A 23,065-nucleotide genomic window follows, 5' to 3' on the forward strand; every position below is an offset into this window, starting at 1 on the left:
ACACATGAAAGGAAATAGTGTTACAAAACTAATGGTACTTTATTTTGGTGACACAAATGCCAAAAATACCTTAGAGACTATACTCCCTTAGGAGGTAAGTAATATACACAGTATATACACTAGAATGCAGTAATAGCAGTAAAACAGTTAGAAAACAGTGCAAATAGTGAAAATCACAATAGGTATAAATGGGCCTAGGGGAACACAAACCATATACTAAAACAGTGGAATGCGAAAGTCGGTTTCCCACCTAGGCAAGTGTAGTGTGTAGAGGGGCACTGCGAGTGTATGAAAACACCAAAGGTAAGTAATAGAACCCACCCCAGTGCCAGGATAGTAGGAGTAAATCACAGTAAGTTTCCTAGAACACTCAAGAACACGTGATAGAAGATTATGCACAAACCAGAAGAGACTACAAGACACTAATGATGGATTCCTGGACCTGAAGACCTGTGGAAGAAGGGGACCAAGTCCAAGAAGCACTGAAGAGTCCAGGGAGAATAGGAGCCCCTGCTAACCCGGACGAAGACGTCAAAGAAGAACCACCGGTGAAGAAGAACTGTCAGTACTGCACCCAAGAAGACGGATGCAGGTTCCTGGTTGATGCAGATGATGTCTCACGTCGGATGGATGATTGCAGTCTGGTTTGTGTCGCTGGATTCTGCCAACAAGCCTTGGCACACGCAAAGCACACAGTTAGCAGAAAATGGCGCTGCCAGGGACCAGGAGGGACCTGGTGACCTCTCCCCAGGAGGGGGAGACAGATGGGCTCTCAGCGACTCAGAGAGCCCTCAGAAGACCAGGCAGCGTTCACAGGAGTCCCACAGCACAGGGACAAAGAAGGTGCAAATGGAGGCCAACGCAGCACTACACAAAGGGATCCCACAGAGAACTACTCAGGAAGCTGTGCGTCGCAGGAAAGGGTGCTGGGGGCCGGAGCTGTGCTGTGCACGAAGAACTTCGTGGAAGGTTGCACACAAGCCTTTTTCAACTGCAAAACATGCTGTGCATGGGAGTACTGTCTTGCATGGGGAGGCAAGCTCTTACCTCCACCAAAGTTGGACAGCTGGACCGTCGGGACCCTTCAGTCCATCACCCATGTTGCTGGATCCACTCACTTTGTCAGGAGAGGGGCCCCACGCCAACGGTCGTCACTGCAGACTGGTGCCTGCTGATGCAGGGAAGTGACTCCTTCACTTCAAGGGAGATTCCTTTGTTCTTCTGGTGCAGGCTGAAGACTGGCTGTCCTCTGAGGATGCACGACCTGGAAACAGTTGCTGGCAGGAGCTGAAGATACAATGTTGGAGAAGTCGTCTTTGCTTATTTGTTGCAGTTTGTAGAGTTCCTGGAGGGTCCAGATGCAGTTTCGTCAGTAGAAGGTGAAGTAAAGAATGCAGAGGATTCCTGCTGGGGTCTTGCTATCCGAATCTGAGGAAACACCCAGAGGAGAGACCCTAAATAGCCCAGAAAGGGGGATTGGTCAGCCAGTGGCGTAGCGTGGGGAGTGCAGGGGGGGCCGGCCGCACCGGGCGCAACATCTTGGAAGAGACTAAATCCACGGGTTAGGGGGCGCAAATTACTTGCCTTGCCCCGGGTTAGAGGGCGCAAATTACTTGCCTTGCCCCGGGTGCTGACAACCCACGCTACGCCACTGTGGTCAGCTACACAGGTAAGCACCTATCAGGGGAGGGCTCTGACGTCACCTGCTGGCACTGGCTACTCAGATACTCCCAGAGTGCCCCACCGCCTTGGAATCCAAGATGGCAAAACCCAGGGACACTCTGGAGGAGCTCTGTGCACCACCCCTGGGGTGGTGATTGACAGGGGAGTGGTCACTCCCCTTTTCTTTGTCCAGTTTCGTGCCAGAGCAGGGACTGGGTGTCCCTGAACTGGTGTAGACTGGAATATGCAAGGAGGGCACCATCTGTGCCCTTCAAAGCATTTCCAGAGGCTCTGGGAGGCTACCCCTCCCATGCCTGTAACACCTATTTCCAAAGGGAGATTGTTTAACACCCCTCTCCCAAAGGAAATACTTTCTTCTGCCTTCCTGGGCCCAAGCTGCTTGAGCAACAGGAGGGAAGAAACCTGTCTGTGAGGTGGCAGAAGCTAGGGCTGCCTAGAAAACCTCAGAAGGTTGGTATAGCAGTACTGGGCGTCCACTGGGGAGCTCCCAGAGTGCATGGAATTATACAGCTAATACTAGAATCAGTATTGGGGTATAATTCCAAGATGTTAGACACCTTACATAGCCATATTCAGAGTTACCATTGTGCAGTTGGACTTAGGTATTGACCTATGTCCAGTGCACACATAAAATGGCGTCCCCGCACTCACAAAGTCCGGGAAATGGTCCTGGATGACGTGGGGGCACCTCTGCTAGTGCAGGGGTGCCCTCACACACAGGTACACTGTACCCAGCCTTCAGAGTAGGAAAGCCTGGTATATGGGTGACTTATAAGTGACCTGGTGCAGTGTAAATGGCTGTGAAATAGATGCGAGTTCACCAGAAGGCAGAACATAAACTCAGCAAGTTTCAGTTAAATGGGATGCCCTCACACACAGGTACACTGTACCCAGCCTTCAGAGTAGGAAAGCCTGGTATATGGGTGACTTATAAGTGACCTGGTGCAGTGTAAATGGCTGTGAAATAGATGCGAGTTCACCAGAAGGCAGAACATAAACTCAGCAAGTTTCAGTTAAATGGGAAGACATGTTTAGCAAGCCTTGAAGAGTTTATGATCACAACACACCAGTACATATTCTATTCTTGTTGTCAACAGAGACATCACTTAAAAAATATTGGTAAAAAGTAACTTTAGCCAAGAGTATACAGAGACAGATAAGAAGTCTTGGGAAGAGAGCAATAAACACTTACACACTTGGGACGGAAGGTTAATGTTTTATCAAAGCTCTTTAGGATTACGAGAAGGGGAATCTAGAGAAGATGTCATGAGTTTAAAGACACAGGTGATGCGGTGTTTATATGAAAGCATATTAATAACTTTTGATTATGTGACTCGGTTTTGGTTTCTAAGATAATATGCATGAAGTCAGCATTTTTGTGTCTTTATAAAGGGCTGATTACAAGACATCATTTGAGATCAGCTTTTCAGTCACCCGGCTGTTGTGATTAAACCTATTTTTGCCTTGCAAGAGAAGACTAGTCTATTTTTAATACATTTTTCCCCAACACAGCCATTCATTTCTACATCATCCTTCTGTTCTCCATCCTTCCCTTGATCCACCTTTACATCCATGAATTCATCCTCCTTAACATCCACGGTTCTCTCCATCCATCCACCTCTCCATCACTTCAACCATTCACCCAGCAAACCATTCACCTTCTTAACCCTTTACCTTTCTATCTATGCACCTTTCTGTCCATTCATCCATTCTTCCACTCATCCTTCTGTCCCCTCCATCAATTCTTCCCTCTCTCCTTTACTTCCTTTCTTCCATATTTCATGCTCCCTTGTTTCATATGTTCTCACATCCAACAACTATATATTATTTTCTAGCAGAGGTGTTTAAGTTGGAGGGTAGTGTTGCAGATCGAAGGCAAAGAAGCCGAAAAAACATTTTAAAGATTTGTATGTTACATTTGTTGTCCTGTGGCACAACCCCCCACCTCTAAGCTGCTAATGTGAGGGGTTCATGACAACCTGCGGAGACGGATTGTTGCCTAAGACAGATCATTGTGATAAGTCAGGCTCTAACACGTGAGACTGGCATCTGAATGGCACTTTTCCATACAAGTTTCATAGGGACTGGCAGAAAAAGAAATACCCGCTTTTGGCAAGAGGCCACCAGTACGATCCCTAATTAGCAAGGAGCAGTTGATTGAAAACCTGAGTCTTGCAGTAGGTAATTAATGGAAACAAGGACAGGGTTAGTCTGGAAGAGGTTTGGAAAACGTACAGTAAAAATTCACAATGGTTTTAAGTAAAATTTAAAATTGACATTCATGTTGATTCTGGCACTCTGCCTTTCAAAAATGGCTGGATATGCCTACACCGTAGTCAGGGCCAAAAAAAAGCGACTCTAAATGATGCTCTTCCTTTATTGTTTTGCAGTAAATCTGCCTCATCTTTGTGCACCCTAAGCCATTCCTGTCCTGTCCCCAAATGTTTTATCTGCATAAAGAAATGGTGACTCGGTTGGTGTTGTGAAGGAGCGTAACAGGAACTAAGAGTAGTGTAATGACTAGGAAGTTTTTATTTACTTTATTTTTCTGCTTCCCACTGATTTTCATATGTACTGAGCCTGACTGCACAACCCAAAAAAGTTGGACCATAACTGATGCCTCTGGTCAATCAAAGTGTTTTGATGTATTTCTTGTCCTTTTCTTCCACCACCACAGGCTTGCTCTATGGTGGTAAGGGCTTTATGTACAGGTCCAGTGAGGATCCAGTAAAATTGGGCTACTCAGGCAGCTAAGTACCTGAGTCAGTGCATTCGGGCCGATGTAGTGTGCTGGATTTCAAAAGTACGAGCAGCTGCTGGAACAGGGTAAATATGTACCAAACAATAAAGCAGTTTGCTCCACCACTGCTGGCTACCATATTTATTGCAAAGTTTGAGGCCTAAAGTGCCCCGCAACACAATAGTTCAGGTGACGAGGAGCAGTAGCCCCTTCTCCACAACTGGGCTAGGAGGCACGAAGGCCGAGAGGGAAGATGCCAGGTGCACCCTAGGGCAACCAACAGGAGCGTTGTGCCTGGAGTCCAGGCTGCAGAGAAGCGGCAAGGGCAGCCCACACCATCTTTAACAGGGCCTGCCCCTTGAATGAGTGGCCTCCACGACAGGCAATTAACATGGAAGAAAAATGGCAGTGTACGCTGATAAGCAAGAGCCATCGCTGGCCAATAGAGGGAGCCAGCTGCACACAAAAAGATCGCAATAGGGGTACTACTGTGGTGCTACGCTGGGTGGAGCACAATATAGAAAAGATCACACTTGTTTCACTGCATGGGCGGAATACAGCAAGCTGTCTTGAGGCCCTTTATTTATAACCTGGGTTGTGTGCTCCATCTCCCGGGTCAGGAGTCCTCTGTAGAGGCCGAGTGGATCACTACGTCCCACCAAAATGATTCCATTATAGCAACTCTTTTTATAGGCCATTGTGGTGCATACAAAGTCTCTGAGCCTTTGGCTAGGCTGAGGATGATAACGGTCTGGGCCCATATTCTTTTCTTTCTTCCGACAGAACTTTTTCGGGTGCTTGAGTGGTAAAGGGGAGTCAACTTTTCAAATCAATTAAAAGTGTAACTTATTTGGTCACACATTAAATTCAGGAGACGGTAGATAAAGTTCAAAAGTTTATTGCAAATTAAGGGCCAGACTGATGTAAATACATCTCAAAAACATGCTTATAAGTACAAAATCACCAAAAGTGAGGTAAAGAGTTGAATGAAGTTAAAAGGTGTAAGCATAAGGCATACAAGAATTTGAGTTGAGGCAATACAAAAAATAAGAAACAGAATCTGATGATCTGCATAGAAGTTGTGGTCCTCTTGCCAAATCATTGGAGATTCTAAGTTAATTCAAATATCCTAAACTAAAAGGAAATCCTAATTAAGTCTCAGAGAATATAGGAAAATATCAGCATAACAGAAACTTCAGTAAATGTTTTGATAGAGAGGTGATGTATAGCATAAAGCCACAAAAAGGAATAAAGGGCAGAGAGATCTGTACCCCTCCAAACCTCAGGGGAATCTGACCTTGTTTAAATAGATGAATACTAATTGGACCCACAGAGCCTTTAAGAAATCCACCTCTTCAAAAGCAGTAGTTTTCCATCTTTCCTGCACAGTTGAAATTGACAACTTCCCTCAGGATTCCCATCCCAGGAATCAAACATCAGGACAACCTTGAATGTTTATTGGTGTCTGGTCCACAAACAGGAGTGTTTTCCTCTCAGTTCATTAGTGCTCCTTGTCCTTGCCAAAGTTTGTTTCCATACCCCACACCCCACACTCAACATATCTTTCACTAACTTTAGACTTGCACAAATGCAACTTGAGGATCACGTGTATAGTGGGCAGGGGAGTCAAAGGGTAATCTCCCATTTGCAATAATACAATCATTACTTTTCTATTGATGAAATAGAAGCAACTCTCTTTTGTCAGTTCTTATCTTTGGTGGAAAAGCAGAGCCTCCTCTTTTTTGGCATAACATAATTGATTCAAAGCAAAGTAAGATGTATTACAGTTTAGATCCCCTACCAATATGACATGGAAAACCAGATCCGTATCCAGATACTTTCTGACAAGAAAAAAACCTTATGCACAAGTGCATCATAGCATGAGTCAGGGGGGGTGTAAGCATTTACCAATAAAAGATGTGGTGCATCCTGATCCGCACCAGGTTGGAACATAGTTACAGCCAAAAACAGATTAGAGGAATCTCTAAAGCCATCATACTTCCAATGGATTCCATTGGACAGGAGAATTGGTACCCCCCCCTTAGCGTAACCCCTCCAAGAGGGCCTGGTTTTACAATCAAGAATAAAATAGTCAACACAGTAGAACTCCCTGTCTCACCGTTTCTCCTGGAGACAGATCACATCGCTTTTAGAGAGCTTAAGAATTGTAGCTTCTCCCTACTATTTTTTACTCCCACTGCATTCCAGGAGACAACCTTTAATTCTTTGCTAATTATGTGGCAGCAAAGGGCAATTGGACATACATGCACTGCTTAAGACACAAGACAAACAATTTCAACTTTGCGTGTCATCATGTGCACTTTGGTCAGAAGTAAACGTGGATTCCCTATATGCCACCCGTCTGCCATTCTTTCCGAGGTGTACTTGCAGTCCCTGGGCACCAGCCATCAGATCACTACTCAGGGGCAAAGGGGAAAACAGCCTTCTACCGCGCTCACTATCCTGGTAATGGTACCTGCTTTCTTCCAGTCCACATCTCACTTCCAACACTGGAAAAACATTGATACCTCTACATTGCAAACTTTCAGCGTTTTGTAGAATCGTTTTTACAATAATTTTAAAAAGAAAAGACACCCTTGATTTAGATCCTACCCCTGTATGCAGTAAAAAAAAACAAATTAATATCTACACTTTGGATTAGATTGAAAGTCTCAATATCTGAGAAATAGGCAAGTAAAGCAGACCTATTCAAGATTAGATCAGTCAAAGTGTGGGATAAAGTCCAATAAACAGGTATCACCAATACACTGCTTATTGACTTTAACTTCAATCAATCAATCAATCAGTATTTGTAAAGCATGGCTATTCACCCGTGAGGGTCTCAAGGCGCTGGGGGGGAGGGGCGGGGCCTCATCCGAAGAGCCACATCTTGAGGTTCTGCCTGAAGATGGTGAGCAACAGGCTTTGTCTGAGGTGCAGGGGGAGGTTGTTCCAGGTGGGGTGTGGAAGGAGACGTGGTGGTTCAGGTAGGCTGGTCCTGCGTTGTGTATGGCCTTGTACGTGTGGGTGAGAAGCTTGAAGGTGATTCGGTTCTCGACCGGTAGCCAGTGGATGGTCCTCAGGTGTTGGGAGATGTGTTCTCAGCAAGGGAGATCCAGAATGAGTCTGCCGGCGGCGGTCTGGATGAGTTGAAGTTTTTTGATGTTCCTAGTTGTGGTGCCAGCATAGAGGGAGTTGCCATAGTCAAGCTTGCTTGTGACTAAGTTGTGGGTGACTGTCCAGCGACAGTCTGCTGAGATCCATCTGAAGATCTTCCGAAGTCTGCGGAGTATGTGAGGATGTGCCAGCAGGAGGAGGCAACAGAGTTTACCTAGCAGGTCATGGATAGGGAGGAGTCGAGGATGATTCCTAAGTTGTGGGCGTGCTCGGTCGTTGCAGAGTGGGTGCTGAGGGATGTGGGCCACCAGGAGGCGTCCCAAGCTGAGGTGGCGTTCCCGAAGATGATGAGTTCCGTCTTGTCGGAGTTGAGCTTGAGGCTGCTTTCTCTCATGCAGATGGCAACGGTTTCCATTTGTGCGTGAAACTTCCTTTTGTCCGTGTCCGGGTCTTCGGTGAGAGCAATAATGAGTTGTGTGTCATCGGCATTAGACATGATGTTCATACCATGGCTTCTGACGATCGCAGCAAGAGGGGCCATGTATACATTAAACAGTGTGGGACTCAGTGAGGATCCTTGGGGTACTCCGCAGTTGACTCCTGTGGATCTGGAGATGTAAGGGGGGAGTCTGACCCTCTGCGTCCTCCCAGAGAATAAGGAGTGGATCCATTCCTGTGCTCTTCTGCGGATTCCTATGCTGTGGAGTCTGGTGCACAGAGTGCTGTGGGAGACCGTGTCGAAAGCTGCTGAGAGGTCGAGGAGTAGGAGTGCTGCGTGTGGCGGTGGTCTAGGAGTAATCGGATGTCATTGGTGCCTGCCTGAAGTGCTGTCTCCGTCCTGTGATTGCTGCGGAAGCTGGACTAGGAGCTGTCCAGGGAGTTGTTGGCTGCGATGAAATTCCGTAGTTGTTCATTGATTGCTTTCTCTAGTACTTAGAAGGGGTAGGGTAGCACCAAAACGGACTGGAAATTCTTCAGTTCTGATGGTCCACCAAAGGTTTCTTCAGGAGAGGGTCCGGGCGTATTTTGGCATGTTTCCAGTCCTCAGGGAAGGTGCCCATGCTGATGGAGCAGTTGATTGTGTTACAAAGCTCGGGCCGATGGATACGCTGGCCCTGATGTACAGGTGGTGTGGGCAGAGATCCGAGGGGGCTCCAGAGTGGTTGCTGTTCATGATGTTGACTGTTTCCTCTGTGGTGACCGTGGGCCAGTCATGGCTGGTCGGGCGGGTTCTGGGGGGGGTGGGTCAGTCGCAGGTTACAGTGCCAGGTGACAGGAAGATGTGGTAGATGTCCTGGATCTTGTGGTGGAGAGGTCATGTGACAGAGGGATGCTGGTGGCTTCGGAAGGGGGATCTCTGAACTCGTTGATGGCTCAGAAGAGTTCCTTCGAGTTGTGTGCGGAGGGGTTGATGTACTCCCGGAGAGCGTCCTTCCTTGCGTTCTTGATTTTTCATTGCTGGGTGGCGGTTGCGGCTCTGAATGAGGCAAGGTCTATGCTGGATTGGCTGTTCCTCCATTTTTTCTCTACAGGTCTGCAGGTACACTTTGATTCTTGGAGTTTGGTGGTGAACCGGCTGGCCTTCTTAAGTACGTGTTTGTCCGATGTCAGCCATGGAGGGGCTAGAGTGTCGGCGCATTCGGCGATCCATGTGTTGAGATTGCGCGCTGCTGTGTTGGTGTCGTCAGAGGGGGGAGGGAGGGTTTTTGGCGAGCGATGAGGTGAGTTGCTCGTTGGTGATTTCATTCCATTTCCTGAGGGGGGTCCTGGAGGTGCAGGTGCAGCTGCTGGGTGTGGTGATTGTGAAGTGTATGCAGCAGTGGTCGGTCCAGTCTGGGGTGGAGATGGTCTTGATGGTGATCCGGTCGCTTGAGGTGAAGATGGGGTCCAGTGTGTGTCCTGTGATGTGCGTGGGTGTGGAGACCAGCTATCAGAGGCCGAGGGTGGCAAGGTTGTCGAGTAGAGCGGTGGTGTTCGGGTCGGTGCGGTCCTCGAGATGGAAGTTCAGGTCACCGAGGAGGAGAGGTAGTTGACTGACGCCAGGGCCTGGGGGCTAGCGATGTCTATGACGTCATCTATGAAAGCTGGGAGGGGGCAGGGAGGCCTGCTATATATATATATATATATATATATATATATATATATACACATTTACACATATGCAAATTATGTTACATAATGCTATGCTGTAGAATGTTATGGAAGGGCTGTTATGTTGCTTTCCTGTAAATTATATATTGGTTGCTATGATGTGCGGTATACCTTTGACATGGTATGTTATGAGCGCTTGGTGCACGTACACATCGCAAGGTAATTTGAATACTAATCCTTCCTCTATTCCTCTAATACCTTTTTGATACAATTATCACTCCGTGGGTACTTGTTATCCCTTATGATTAAATGAATACTCTCCTCAAAACTGATTTTATCTAATGCTGTCTACGGGTAAACACTTCCCCAGCTCAAATGTGTAATTTCTGGGAATAATGAAATGCGATATCTGTAAATTTTTACCTCTTTTTCCTGCACAGGCAAGTATTTCTGTGATCTTTCGTGTGATTCATGCCTCTCACAGAAGTGTTGTTTTGGAGAAATGACAAATAGACCTCATTTTTTGTCATTCTCTCATGTCTCCCCATGCGACACCAAGAGACTTTTTGGTGCCTTGTTTCTAGTTACAAAGCCACCTCTAGTGGTTTAGTGGCGTGTTAGCATCCAAGGGCGACGCCTCCATAAGGGCAGAGGAGTGTCGCCCCCCCCCACCTCCCGCCAGCAGCATCAGCTGCAATCCATTTCCACAAAAACAATAAAAACTTTGTTTGGAAAAGGGGCGAGGCCTCTGGGGTGACGAGCGGGAGTCTCAGCACTCCCCCTCACTGCGCATGTGTGTTTTACTGGCCGTCTTGGGCAGGCCTAACACACAGGCGCACAGGGCTCTCTCCAGGCCAGAAACACACTTGCTGGGCATGAGAGAGCCTGCAAAGGCTCCCAGTCTCCCTGGGAGTGCCCTGGCTGGGCGCTCCCGGCCAATCCTGACGCTGCTATGAGCAGCGTCAGGATTGGTGCAGGACAGGCTGGGAGCATGTGCCTGCAGGGAGAAAAGAGGAGAGGAGCAGCATGGTGGTGAACGCGGCGGCATAGGTACGTTTTTTAAAATGTTATTTGTAATTTAATCCCCCCACCCTTCCCCCTGTTAATTCACCCGCGCGCCACCCCGCCCCTCCAGTGTCACGCGAGCCGCGACTGTTAGTATCCCTTGTCATCAGGGTGTATACATCTGGCACTTCATACCAGCTCAAGCCCATGGGATCCTTAGAAGCCTCGTGCACAGCATCAGTCTGAGGTGAAGGAGGGCCCTGTGTCATGCCATTCCAAGAAGCAGCAAATCACGCCGCTCTTGTTGGGTTTTCGTGATATGCTAGTTTGTTGTGTATGGTCGTCGTGGCAGAGCAGCAGTTCAGTACTGCACTTAACCATAGGTGCACATGCGCAGCCATGGTGGAACTTAGGGCCACCTGTACATAGCTTTTTTCTTGTTGCAAATGGCCCTATTCACAGAATCGGTCCGTTTGCGACAAGAAAAAAGAATTTTCGTATGTACAGACCCTATTTTGTGATTCAGTAATCTATTTACTGAATTGTAAAATAGGTTTGCAAGTCGCAATTAGCAAGGGGTGTTCCCTTCCTAACTGCGAGTCGCAGTGCGATGTAGGATTGTTTTGTGACCGTGAATGCAGTGACAAAACAATAGCAGTTAGCACCAATTTCAAATTGGTGCTAAACCATTCGCCAACAGGAAGGGCACCCCTTCCCCTTTGTGAATGGTAGCAAAAATATTGGCATTGCCTGCTCTTAAAAAATGAAACGAAAACTTTTCATTTTTGTTTTTTAAATGCATCCCGTTTTCCTTTATGGAAAACGGGCTGCATTTTTAAAAAAAACTGCTTTATTTAAAAGCAGTCACAGACATGGTGGTCTGCTGTCCCCAGCAGGCCACCATCCCTGAGTGCAGCCATTCGCAATGTGACCGCAAATTGCGACCTACCTCATGAATATTAATGAAGTGGGTCATTTGCGACCCCATTGGGAATCGCAAACAGTGTGAAGTACACTGTTGTACATATGGTATTGCGACTCTCAATTTGCGACTCGCAAAACTCGGGGTGGTATATCCGGCCCCTAGGGCCAGATGTAGGTAGGTTTCCGTTTGCGAGTTGCAAATTGCGAGTCCCAGCGACTCGCAATTTGCAACTCGCAAAAGGAAATGCAGAAAGGTGTCTCAGACACCTTCTGCGACTCGCTATGGGGTCGCAAAGACCCACCTCATGAATATATATGAGGTGGGTCGCAGTTTGCGACCCCATAGCGAGTCTAGGCACTCACGGGGATGGTGGCCTGCTGGAGACAGCAGACCACCATGTCCGTGACTGCTTTTAAATGAAGCAGTTTTTTTTTTTTCTCTTTGCAGCCTGTTTTCCTTAAAGGACCTTTTTGTTTCGGTTTTTTTCAGAGTAGGCAGTGGTCCATAGGACCACTGCCTGCTCTGAAAAAATATTTTTTTTTGCATTCACAAAAGGGAAGGGGTCCCATGGGGACCCCTTCCCGTTTGCGAATGGGTTACCATCCACTTCAAGTGGATGGTAACTGCAAGTTGATTTGCGACCGCTTTCGCGGTCACAAATCAACTCTACATCGCGATGCGGTCGCAAATAGAAAGGGAACACCCCTTCCTATTTGCGAGTCGGAATCACATTTTGCGAGTCGGTACCGACTCGCAAAATGTGATTCTGCATCCAGTAAGGGCTTTTGCGCCTCGCAAACGGCGTTTTTCGCCGTTTGCGAGGCGCAAAAGCCTTCCTACATCTGGCCCTAGGTGTTTAATGCCTTCTTATGAAATGCTTTCTTGAGAGAAGACTGCTTCCATAAGGAATAGTTACAACGAGAAAAATGACTGAACAATTCCTGACTGGAGGATGGACCCAGTCACTTTTATTTTGAAAACCATATAGTTACTAGACTTCAAAGCTTTTTCGGTCGCAGATTACCAGTCTGGTTTGCGCAAGATATCTTGGAGAGTTTCAGAAAGTTGAGCAGGGAATGTATTCTGCCCCTCGCTTGCCATTGGCTTTGTGGGTTGTAACTCACGTTTTCTTGGCCAGATTTAGTGGATGAGGGGTTCCCAGGTTCATTTTTTCTCTCTCATGCTAAAACATTTACAGTATCCTTCCGAGAGCGCCCTTTCTGTAAACAGGCTTGTAGATCTATCTTTTCTTGTCACATTTGCTGTGCATTCAAAGACAGTGGACCAATGTCAAGCGGTGTCATTCAGAGAGCTCAGAGTTTACTTTTTCTTTTGGCTGACTTCAAAGTGAGAGCATTTAGAGGAGAGGTGTTCAAACGTTTTGATGCCAGGAGTTCCTCTCAAAAATGTTTAGGTGTAAGGACCCCTCCTGACAAAAATTTCTAGAACCTGGTACTCCTCATCATTGTCAATAATAAATGTCCCCATTTCCCACAGCAAATCATTTTTATGGTGAGGAAATAATTTTAATATTAAACAGTGTTTAGCAAACCAAAGGTCAGTGAGTGTGGGTGCGTGGCCAAAGGTGTAGCTAAAAACAAAGGTCCTCATTTTTGAGGATTTGGCGTAGGACAGTGCCACAAGTCTTCTTGCTACACTGCCCTAAGTCAATACAAAAGGGCAGGAATGGACCGTGTTTATGAAATACAGTGCATTTCTATCCTTTCCCCCTATGCTGGCGCACAAATTGAGGCCTAGCCCCAACGTAGCCAGGATTGTTTTTGTGCCGGAAGGGGTACCTTGCTGAACAAAAACAATCCAGAGAGGCATTGTACCTCTTTCTATATGTGGGGCCGAAAGCAACACACATGGAAAGATGAAAAACAAGGGGAAATTAAAACATTTCTCCTCATTATGCCTGCTCTGGGAGGCGTAAGGTTTTGGCACTGCTCCAGTTTACATGATTTTGTAAATCTGGGCCAGTGTCAAAATCCATGGGTGTTGCTTGGGAACACCCACCACAACGCCCATGGAACCTCTCTTTGACGCAAAGTAAGGCAATGCAGTGGCTTGTGCTGCCTTGCCTTACTCCGTATCTATGAGGCCATTCAAAACCACGCAGGGTGGTTTTGCGTCACCTCATATGTATGATTGAGGCGCTTGTGCTGCTGAAACGTCAAATAAAGTGATGCTCCACCTGCGCAAACCTCTCATAAATAAACCCCAAATATTCTAAGTTGTTTTTAAGTCTTTCACTGTCAGGTAGCTACATATAAAATAACAGCCAGCTTAAATTACAAATACATTTTAAAAAGTTGTGCATTAGGAAACCTCTAAAAGTAAATGCACTGCAGAGGTCTGTGTGTAACCGGAGAGTGACAGAATTGGTTGGTACAGTTGAGAATAGTGAAATGTATTTTTTAGTGCCACAAGGTCACAGCCTGTGACAGAAAGCACTGTGAATATGTAAGGCATTATTTTATACTTGCGTTACACGCAGTATAAGATAGGCCACTACAATAAGGTTTAAAATAAAACTGTACTTCCAAAATGTAGATTTAAGTAATACCAGAGCGTATGTAATACCTTTTTTTTTTAAATAGCTGTCCATTCAACATCTCCAGGTGAAGTAAGCTCTGTGTAACTACAATTAAAAGCACACACACTTCTTAACTCTTTGCACTGCCCCTAAAAAGGAATAAATACATGTCATCACAAAGCTTTGAGTGATTTGATCGGCTCTCAGGCATCCTTTACCATTGCAGATTACCCTTTACATGTGCAGATCAGCTGGTAGAGCACGTTTGCATTTCATTCAGGAAGCAGGCGCCCTGGTGTGAAGGCCTCCTTAGCTGTCTGTGGCTTTCACAGCACAGGAGACTCAATAAATTAAAGTTCACCTGAGGCATTTTAACAATGGGCTGAGGGGGGTTGAGGGGGTATACCTGACCCCCTTTCCAGGACTTCAGGCCCCCCTGGGGGTCCCGACCCCCAGATTGAAGACCTTGGATTTAGAGAAAAGAGCAATGCTGATTTTTTTTTCTAGGCATGGAGAGATAAGTCTCTTGTTTTTGTGGGCGCTACTTTTTATGGGCGAGCGCAAAGCGCTCAGTCAATTCAGTAATCTCTCTTTGGACTTCAAACCACGCCCATGTCACGTCAGGCACTTACATTGGTTCGTGGGCTTGCCTTTTAAAATCTGCATGCTTTCATTTGTGAAAGGCATGCATAGGTCATGCCTTTTCCAGTGTTTAGCCCACATACACAGCACTAAGGGCCAGATGTAGCAATCTTCCAAATTGCAACTTGCAATTTGCGAGTTCCAGCGACTCGCAAATTGCAACTCGCAATTTGGAATGCAGAAAGGTGTCTCAGACACCTTCTGCGAGTCGCTATGGGGTCGCAAAGACCCACCTAATTAATATTAATGAGGTGGGTCGCAATTTGCGACCCCATAGTGATTCAGGGCACTCACGGGGATGGTGGCCTGCTGGGAACAGCAGACCACCATGTCCGTGACTGCTTTTCAATAAAGCAGTTTTTTTTTTCAAAGTGCAACCCGTTTTCCTTAAAGGAAAACGAGCTGCACTTTGAAAAAAAAACCAAAACCTTTAGTTTCGGTATTTTTCAGGGCAGGTAGTGGTCCATTGGACCACTGCCTGCCCTGAAAAATATTTTTTTGTGCCAGACACAAAGGGGAAGGGGTCCTGTAAGGACCCCTTCCCGTTTGCGCCTGGGTTACCATCCACTTCAAGTGGATGGTAACTGCGCTTTCATTTGCAACCGCAATCGCGGTCGCAAATGAAAATGAATACCATTGCGACTCGCAAATAGGAAGGGAACACCCCTTCCTATTTGCAACTCGGAAATGCATTTTGCGAGTCGGTTCCGACTTGCAAAACGCATTTCAACATAGCAGAGACGCATTTGCGAGTCGCAAACGGCGATTTTCGCCGTTTGCGAGTCGCAAAGTCTTTGCTACATCTGGCCCTTAGTACCAAAAACATACGAGGGTCGATGTTTTCAGCCTGGAGTCCGGACTACTTTATCTGTTTATTTTCCACGCTGTGCGATCACGCTGCATTTTACATAGCGCGATTGCCCTGCATTTTACATAGTGCGATTGCGCTGCGTTTTTTTTTCTTTACAACGTCAATAGTTCTAACTCGAGCTAATGCGAGACCCGTTGCATTGAAAATGCTTGTGTCTTTTGTTTGTGCATCTGTTTGTGAATGCAGCTTGGCAACCATTCGCTATGCAGCCAGCGTGTGACAGCTTTCTTTTGTATCTTTAGCTCGGAAACAACCTGTTTTTTATTTGTTGAGCTTTTTAGTGATTTCAACTGCTCCTCAATTATGACTCTACCTTTAGCTTTTTTTTTCTTTACGAGAAACAAACACAGCACAGGAGCCTCAGTTATAGCGGCAGCACAATGCGTGTGGAGGTCGTTTTGAAGAATGTTTTGTTGGTTGTAAATGAGCTTGCCTTCGCTGCAGGGAAAGAGACGGATTGTATTTCTCATTACAAAGGCAGAATAGCCACCTCTGCTGGCAGACAAGAATGTTTTGTTTTAAATGTGTGCCCTTTCACTGATAGGAAAAGATCAGATTGCATTTGACATCCCTAAAGAAGTAAAGTCATTGCACATTTTCAATAAAGTGCAAAACTGTTTTTATTATCAATATAAAAACGCTGATGGCGTAATTTAAAATTTATGATGAAAGCTGACCTCTCTTGACACAGTTAATTATGTTTTATATAGTGCGTTATACCACACTTCTGAAGTAGTATACAAAGAAAATAATAAAAAGAATATATATCACCTAAACTGGCATGTTTTTACAAATAAATGGCGCACCCACAACTCATGCACAAAGAAAAGTGAGCGCTTTGCAATGAAATGAGATCAAGGTAGCCAAAGGGCTTGGTGTCATTACAGGCCCCACTTCAACCTACAGTCCCACCCCTCCACGCCCACTGCATCTCCAAAATGCCAAGGTTCCAGCAAGTGTAAACAGCAGCTACTGGATAACCCAAGTTTTCATTGCATATATAATGGGAGCCCTCTCACCCTCCCTACAGTCACAGTGGTGTTTTCAATACAGGTAATTCCGTTTTACTGTCTGCAAATCTATTACAACTTTAATCTTGTGCCAATTCAAACCGGACACATTTAATTTTATCTGACACTGCTTTGTAATTGGCCTCTCATTTCCTGTGTGTGACTGGCACTACCTGTTTAGGATATTGGATACAGATTATATAGGGGCTCAATTGGTTCACTTCTGAAAATTTGGAAGCAAATTGCTAGGCATTTCATTCTAGGCCACCTTGTGTGATCCTGGGCACATCTCTGTTTCTCCTAGTTTCCTGTTATGCACTCAAATAGGAGTAATAAAAACAAATACAATTTAACTAGGCTTCTCAGAATAACTGATGTCACAGCACCTAATTCCACTCCACTCCATATCACATCATTCCACTCCACATAATTCAACTCCACGCTACATAATTCAACTTCACTCCATGCAACATAATTCCACTCCATTCCAATCAACGCAACACAATTTGACTTAGCACTGTTCAACGGTACACAATTCAATACCGCACCACACAATTTAATGCAACATAATACCATTACATGCCACATAATTCCACTCCATTCCACATGATTGCTTGCAGCACCACATTATTCTCCACTACGTCACTTAAATCCACTCAATGCCACATAATACCACTTCACACAATGGCACTTTGTCACACAATTGCACTCTGCTACACAATTGCACTCCACATCCCACAATTCCACTCCATGCCACACAATTCCAGTCCACTCCATGTAATCGCACATCTGACAATTACACTCCACATCACATGATGCAATGCCACACAATTCCATGCCACTCCAAACAATTCCACACCAAATAATTGCCTACAAGGCCACATAATTTCACTCCATAACATGTAATTCAACTCTGCATAAATACACTCGGCGCCACATAATTCTACTCCATGCCCCACATTTTCACTCTGCACCACACAATGTCACACTATGCTACAATTTCAATCCGCTCAGCACAGTAGGATTTTATGTCACACTATCCCACAAAACAACACACAATTTCATGCCACAAAATTCCACTCCACACCACATAATTCCATGCCACGCTACCTAATTCCACAACATGCCACATATTACCCCACCATACTACATAATTCAACTCCACACACTTGCACTCTATTTCAGACAATTGCACTCCACAGCCCACGATTCCATGCAACATAGTTCTAAGCCACATTATTCCAGTCAAAGCCACCTAACTCCACTCCACATATTTCCACTCCATGCCACAAAGTTCCACCATACGCCACACAATTCCACTACACATAATTGCACTCCATGCCACATAATTAGACTCCCTGACATAATTCCAATCCACTCAAGGCATGAGAATGTTGTGCCACACAATTCCACTCAACCCAACACAATTATATGCCACACAATTCCACGCTATATAATTCTACTACAATCTACATAATTCAATTCCATCCCATGTTACATAATTCCACACCCCATAATTTCACTCCACGCCACATGATTCCAGTTCCACACTATCACGCCACACCACACTATTGCACTTCACGCCACACATTTCTGTGCCAAACAGTTCCATACCAAATAATTCCACAGCACGTACTTCCACAAAACATAATTCCACTTCATGCCAAAGAATTGGACTCCACTTGACACAAATCCTTTCAACTGCACATAATTCCACTCCACACAACATAATTCCACTTCGCCCCACATAATTCCTCTATGTGCTGTATAATGCCACTCCACATCATTCCATTCCACACAATTGCATTCCATGTCACACAGTTGCACTCCATGCCATACTATTGAACTCCACACAGTTGCACTCCATGCCACACAATTCCTTGTCTAACAACTGCACTCTATGCCACACAGTTCCATGCCAAATTATTTCATGCCATGCCACATAATTGCATGCCACATAATTCCATGAAACATAATTCCACTCCACTCTGCGACTTAATTCAGCTCCACTACACATAAACCCACTGCACTCAACATAATTTCACTCCACGCAACATTACGCTAAACACAACAAATCCACACGCCACACAATTTTACATCATTCCACACATTTATGTGCCATGCTGCACACTTCTGTGGCACAACACTTAATTACACTCCACACCATATAATTCCACTCCATGCCACATAATTCAACTCATACCACATAATTCCAGTGTGAAACACAATTCCACACCATGGCACCTAATTCCACACCATGCCACATTATTCCACACCACATAATACCACACAACGCCACATAATTCCACGTCATGCAACATAATTAATCTCCACAGAATTGCACTTCATGCCAAACAATTGCACTTCATGCCAAACAATTGCACTCCATGCCACACAATTGCACTCCACGCCACGCAATTTCAGTGAACTCTGTGAAACATAATTTAACTCTGCAACACAATTGCACTGCAAACCACATATTTCCACTCAACAGCACATAATTCAACTCCTCTCAATGCCACACAATTCCACACCACATAATTCCACACCATGCCATCTAATTCTACACCACATCATTGTCTACATATTTCTACTCTACAGATAAAAGTTACCACTATTACATCCTTGTATCAACACACCAATTTATTTTAAACAAAACAACAAATATTACTCGGACTGAGGCTCTTACATATGACTTTGACTGTATTCCCCTAGGCCACTGCACTCTACACCACTGTACCATAGTCTGCAACACTGAGCTCTACAACACTGCACTCTATGGCACTGCACTCTAATCTGCAACTCTCCACTCTATGACACTGTACTCTATGCCACTGCACTCCACACCACTCTATTCTACACCGCCTTACTCTACACAACTCTGCTCTGTTCTACGCCATTCCTCTCTAAGCCACAGCACTTTACTTCATTAAACTCTATGCAAAACTACACTAGCCTGCACCCTTCTACACTACTGCAGTCTACATCACTGCAGTGTATGCCACTACACTATATGCCACTATACTCTACGCTAGTGCACTCTACACCACTATAATCCACTGTGCACCACTACACTCTATGCAACTGCAATTTACACCATCTACTCTACACCTCTGCACTCTACGCTACTGCACTCTAAGCTACTTCACTCCACTCTACTCCACTCTGCGGCATGCACTTTATGCCACTCTACCCTATGCCACAGTACTCTACTCTGCACCACTCCAGTCTATGTCACTTGCCTCTAACACTCAACTCTACTGCACTCTTTGGATTTTAATTCTTAACTCACACCATGACTCACGTTTTAATAATTAAACAATAATAGCTATTTCATAGCAGTTAATAATACATTTTTAAGCATACTGCACAACCACAGTGCTGCACTACACAGTTAAAATAGAGTTAACCAATAGCTCTCACAGAGGCGGGACGTATTGGCTTTAACATTGCTTGTTTTAAATGCTTTTATTGGCATTTCAACCCTATACAGTTCCACATTATTAGAAATGTTACCGAACATTTACAGCCATATCAAGCAGTATGTGGAATACTAAACGTTGCCAAGGCCATTCGGAACATAACATAAAATACCAGTAAACAAAATAGCAATGATAACTATCCTAACCCCTCTCATGCCCTGCTTGTTTAATAAACCATTACCCAAAGTACACATGCATTATAGATTAACTGTAATGGCTTTCGATTGCTCAAGAGTGCAATTCACACAATTCTAGAAAGTGGACAATACATGAAGTGGGGTTTTGGGATATGGCTTTCAGGGGCACAATTAGAAAGGCTCTAGATTGCCATTTCTTGAAAAATGTGAACAGCTATGTAACTTGGGATCTGGTTTGGGATACTGCCGAGGCGGTGTTAAGAGGGGAACTAACTGCCCACACCATCTCCATTGTCAGCTTTTGTCAGACTGTCCTATGAAAAGAGATGTGAATTAGAACAAAAGGGGACAGGTAGACAAACAGATACATTTGTGATTCGCTGTCTGCGAATCATAACAGTAAGAAATTAGAGTATTAGTGGAGGGAAGTGAGAACCCACACCAAATAATAATCACAATCTTTGTCACGGTGAACCACTAAAGTCACTAAAAAAACTTGTGTTTAACCTACTGGTAGATTCGAATCAAGCAGTCAGGCTTAACTTAGAGGCAGTGTAAAGTATTTATGCTGTACTCAAACAGTAACAAAGTGAAAACACAACACAAGAAAATTCTCAAACTGATTTGGAAAAATGCAAAATATTCTAATACACAGAATGACACCAAAATGACAAAAATCCAATAAGTAGAACTAGAAAACTGAATTCATCAAGTCGGAAATAAAAATAATCCTAAAAATCACAAAGCCAAGGGTTAAGGTCGACTGCAATGGAGCATGGGTCAGATACGCATATCAGGCTCATCCCGATGGAAAGTTTACTTCCTGACTTAGACATTTTCTTGGAGAAAAAGTGGACATCTACGAGTCGTTGGCAGGTAAAGCAGCAAGCTGGCTCTAAAGCAAAGCTCAATGACGGCTGGTTGCAGAAGAGTGGCATCCCAGTGCTGCAATCGACAAAGGCGGAAAAGCTCCAAGCGGGTGAAGTCAGTGCCCTGGAAGGCCTTGACCCTGATCCGATGCTGCTTGGCATTGGTTCCGATAAAACCCTCTACATTCGAACAGCGAAACATTTCTGGAAGTCAGATCTCCTTCAGCAAGGCAAACCAGCAAGTTGAGGTTAACCACTGATTTGACGTTAATAGCTGCGTCAAGCTGAAAGTTGGAAAAAAAATTCTAAGTCACACTTCTTGCAGTTTGGAGACAGGAGGAGTGCAATCTAACACCGGCCAAAAGTTCAGGGCATGGGGAACCCCACTTTGGTGTCAGACCAGCAGCAGGGTCCCAGCCATTCGTATTGGGAATTGTTAGCTGAGCACTTGCAGTGGAAGGGCCTCTGGAAGCTTGTTGTGTTTCTGTAGCAGAAGCAGCTAAATGACTCTTATAGTCACTTCTGGGCCATGTGTTCAAGGCAAGCAGGTCCAGTCTTCCTTCAGGTTCTTCACACAGAAGGGCAGTCATTATTCTGGCTCCTCAAGAATCCAGGGGTGTTCTGAAAAGAGGTCTGTGAGGTCTACTTGTATGCCCAGTGCCAGTTGTGGTCAGTTTCTCTACTCTCACTAGATTTGGTGCCAGCCTAACTAGAGAGAAAAAGGGAAGGCAGGCCACATCTGCCAGTGACAAGGTCGACATCCCTTGAAGCTTAGGAAGGGGCTGGGCACAGCCCCCCGGCTAAACTTTGGAAAGAAGAGTTCCCCTCCCCTCACTCAAAGCCCTCTGTCCACTGTCTGGGAGCAATATACACCTCACTAAAGGGGAGCCATCAGGGTTAGGTGACAACTGAATACTGACAGGAAAGGCTTTTGGTTTTAGGCAGGAAAATGGCAACATTCTAAAAGTGCAGTTTGCAAAATAGTAAAAAAAAAATTGACTTGACCACTTGATTTCAAATGACCATTAAAATGAGTCTTTAAACCATAATGTAAGCCAATGTTAACCAGCGGGGAGAGACAGCCCTGCCACAGATGAATCCAACTTTTAAGGTTGTTCACTGCCAAGACATACAAATCATTAAATATATATGGCCTACTTTTTAAATACCATGCACTCTGCTCTAAGAGCTTTTAAGGCTTAACTTAGGGGTGACCTACAAGTATTATAAGGGAAGGTTTATGTCTGGCAAAGGTCTATTTTGCCAGGTTGAAATGGGAGTTTAAAGCTGCATACCCAGGCTGCAGTGGCATGTATGGAGACATGTTTTACAGCGCTACTTTAGTGGGTGGCACAGTGAGTGCTGCAGCCCACTAGTACCATTTAATTTACAGGCCCTGATTACATGCAGCACCAAGCACTAGGAACAATAAGTAAATGAAATGTGCTAATTAGGAGTATGACACTACTAACTTGTTTAGAGAGGAGATCACAACACTTTACCACTGGTTACCAGAATTAAAGTGCACAGAGTACTATATCCAGCAAAAATAGGTTAAGCAAAAAAAGGAAACAATCTATAGGAATAGCACGCAAAAGGTGGTCAGTCCCAACAATAACATCCTCCATATAGTGAGTCACACCTTTATGTATACGCTCCATCGTATTTTCAAATATCTATTTCTTATACATGCTTTTAAAAACTAGCAATTTCCTAAATGTAAATCAGTAAAAACGTATTCTTAAGCAATTTCCTATTAGGGTGTCATGATTTTAACGACCTTCATGGTGGCAACTCCTAGCCCTGTCACAAATAGATAGTGACCCATCCTTTCACCCAGTAGTGGTCACAGGAGGGCTCAGGACAGCACCAGAGGCAAACAAACTACAGGGGCTGTAGATAAGGCCAGTAAGCAGCCTGAAACAGTTGAAGATGTCAGGAAGAGAAAACAAAC

General features: G+C 45.0%; 1 protein-coding gene across 5 annotated transcripts in view; it reads right to left on the reverse strand.

The window, feature by feature from the left end:
- The window catches only part of ARHGAP9 (Rho GTPase activating protein 9), a 956,751-nt gene that overhangs the window by 541,181 nt on the left and 392,505 nt on the right, over window positions 1-23,065 (reverse strand). The window lies entirely within an intron of this gene.

The sequence above is a fragment of the Pleurodeles waltl genome, chromosome 4_2, assembly GCF_031143425.1.
Source record: "Pleurodeles waltl isolate 20211129_DDA chromosome 4_2, aPleWal1.hap1.20221129, whole genome shotgun sequence".
Taxonomy (NCBI): Eukaryota; Metazoa; Chordata; class Amphibia; order Caudata; family Salamandridae; genus Pleurodeles; species Pleurodeles waltl.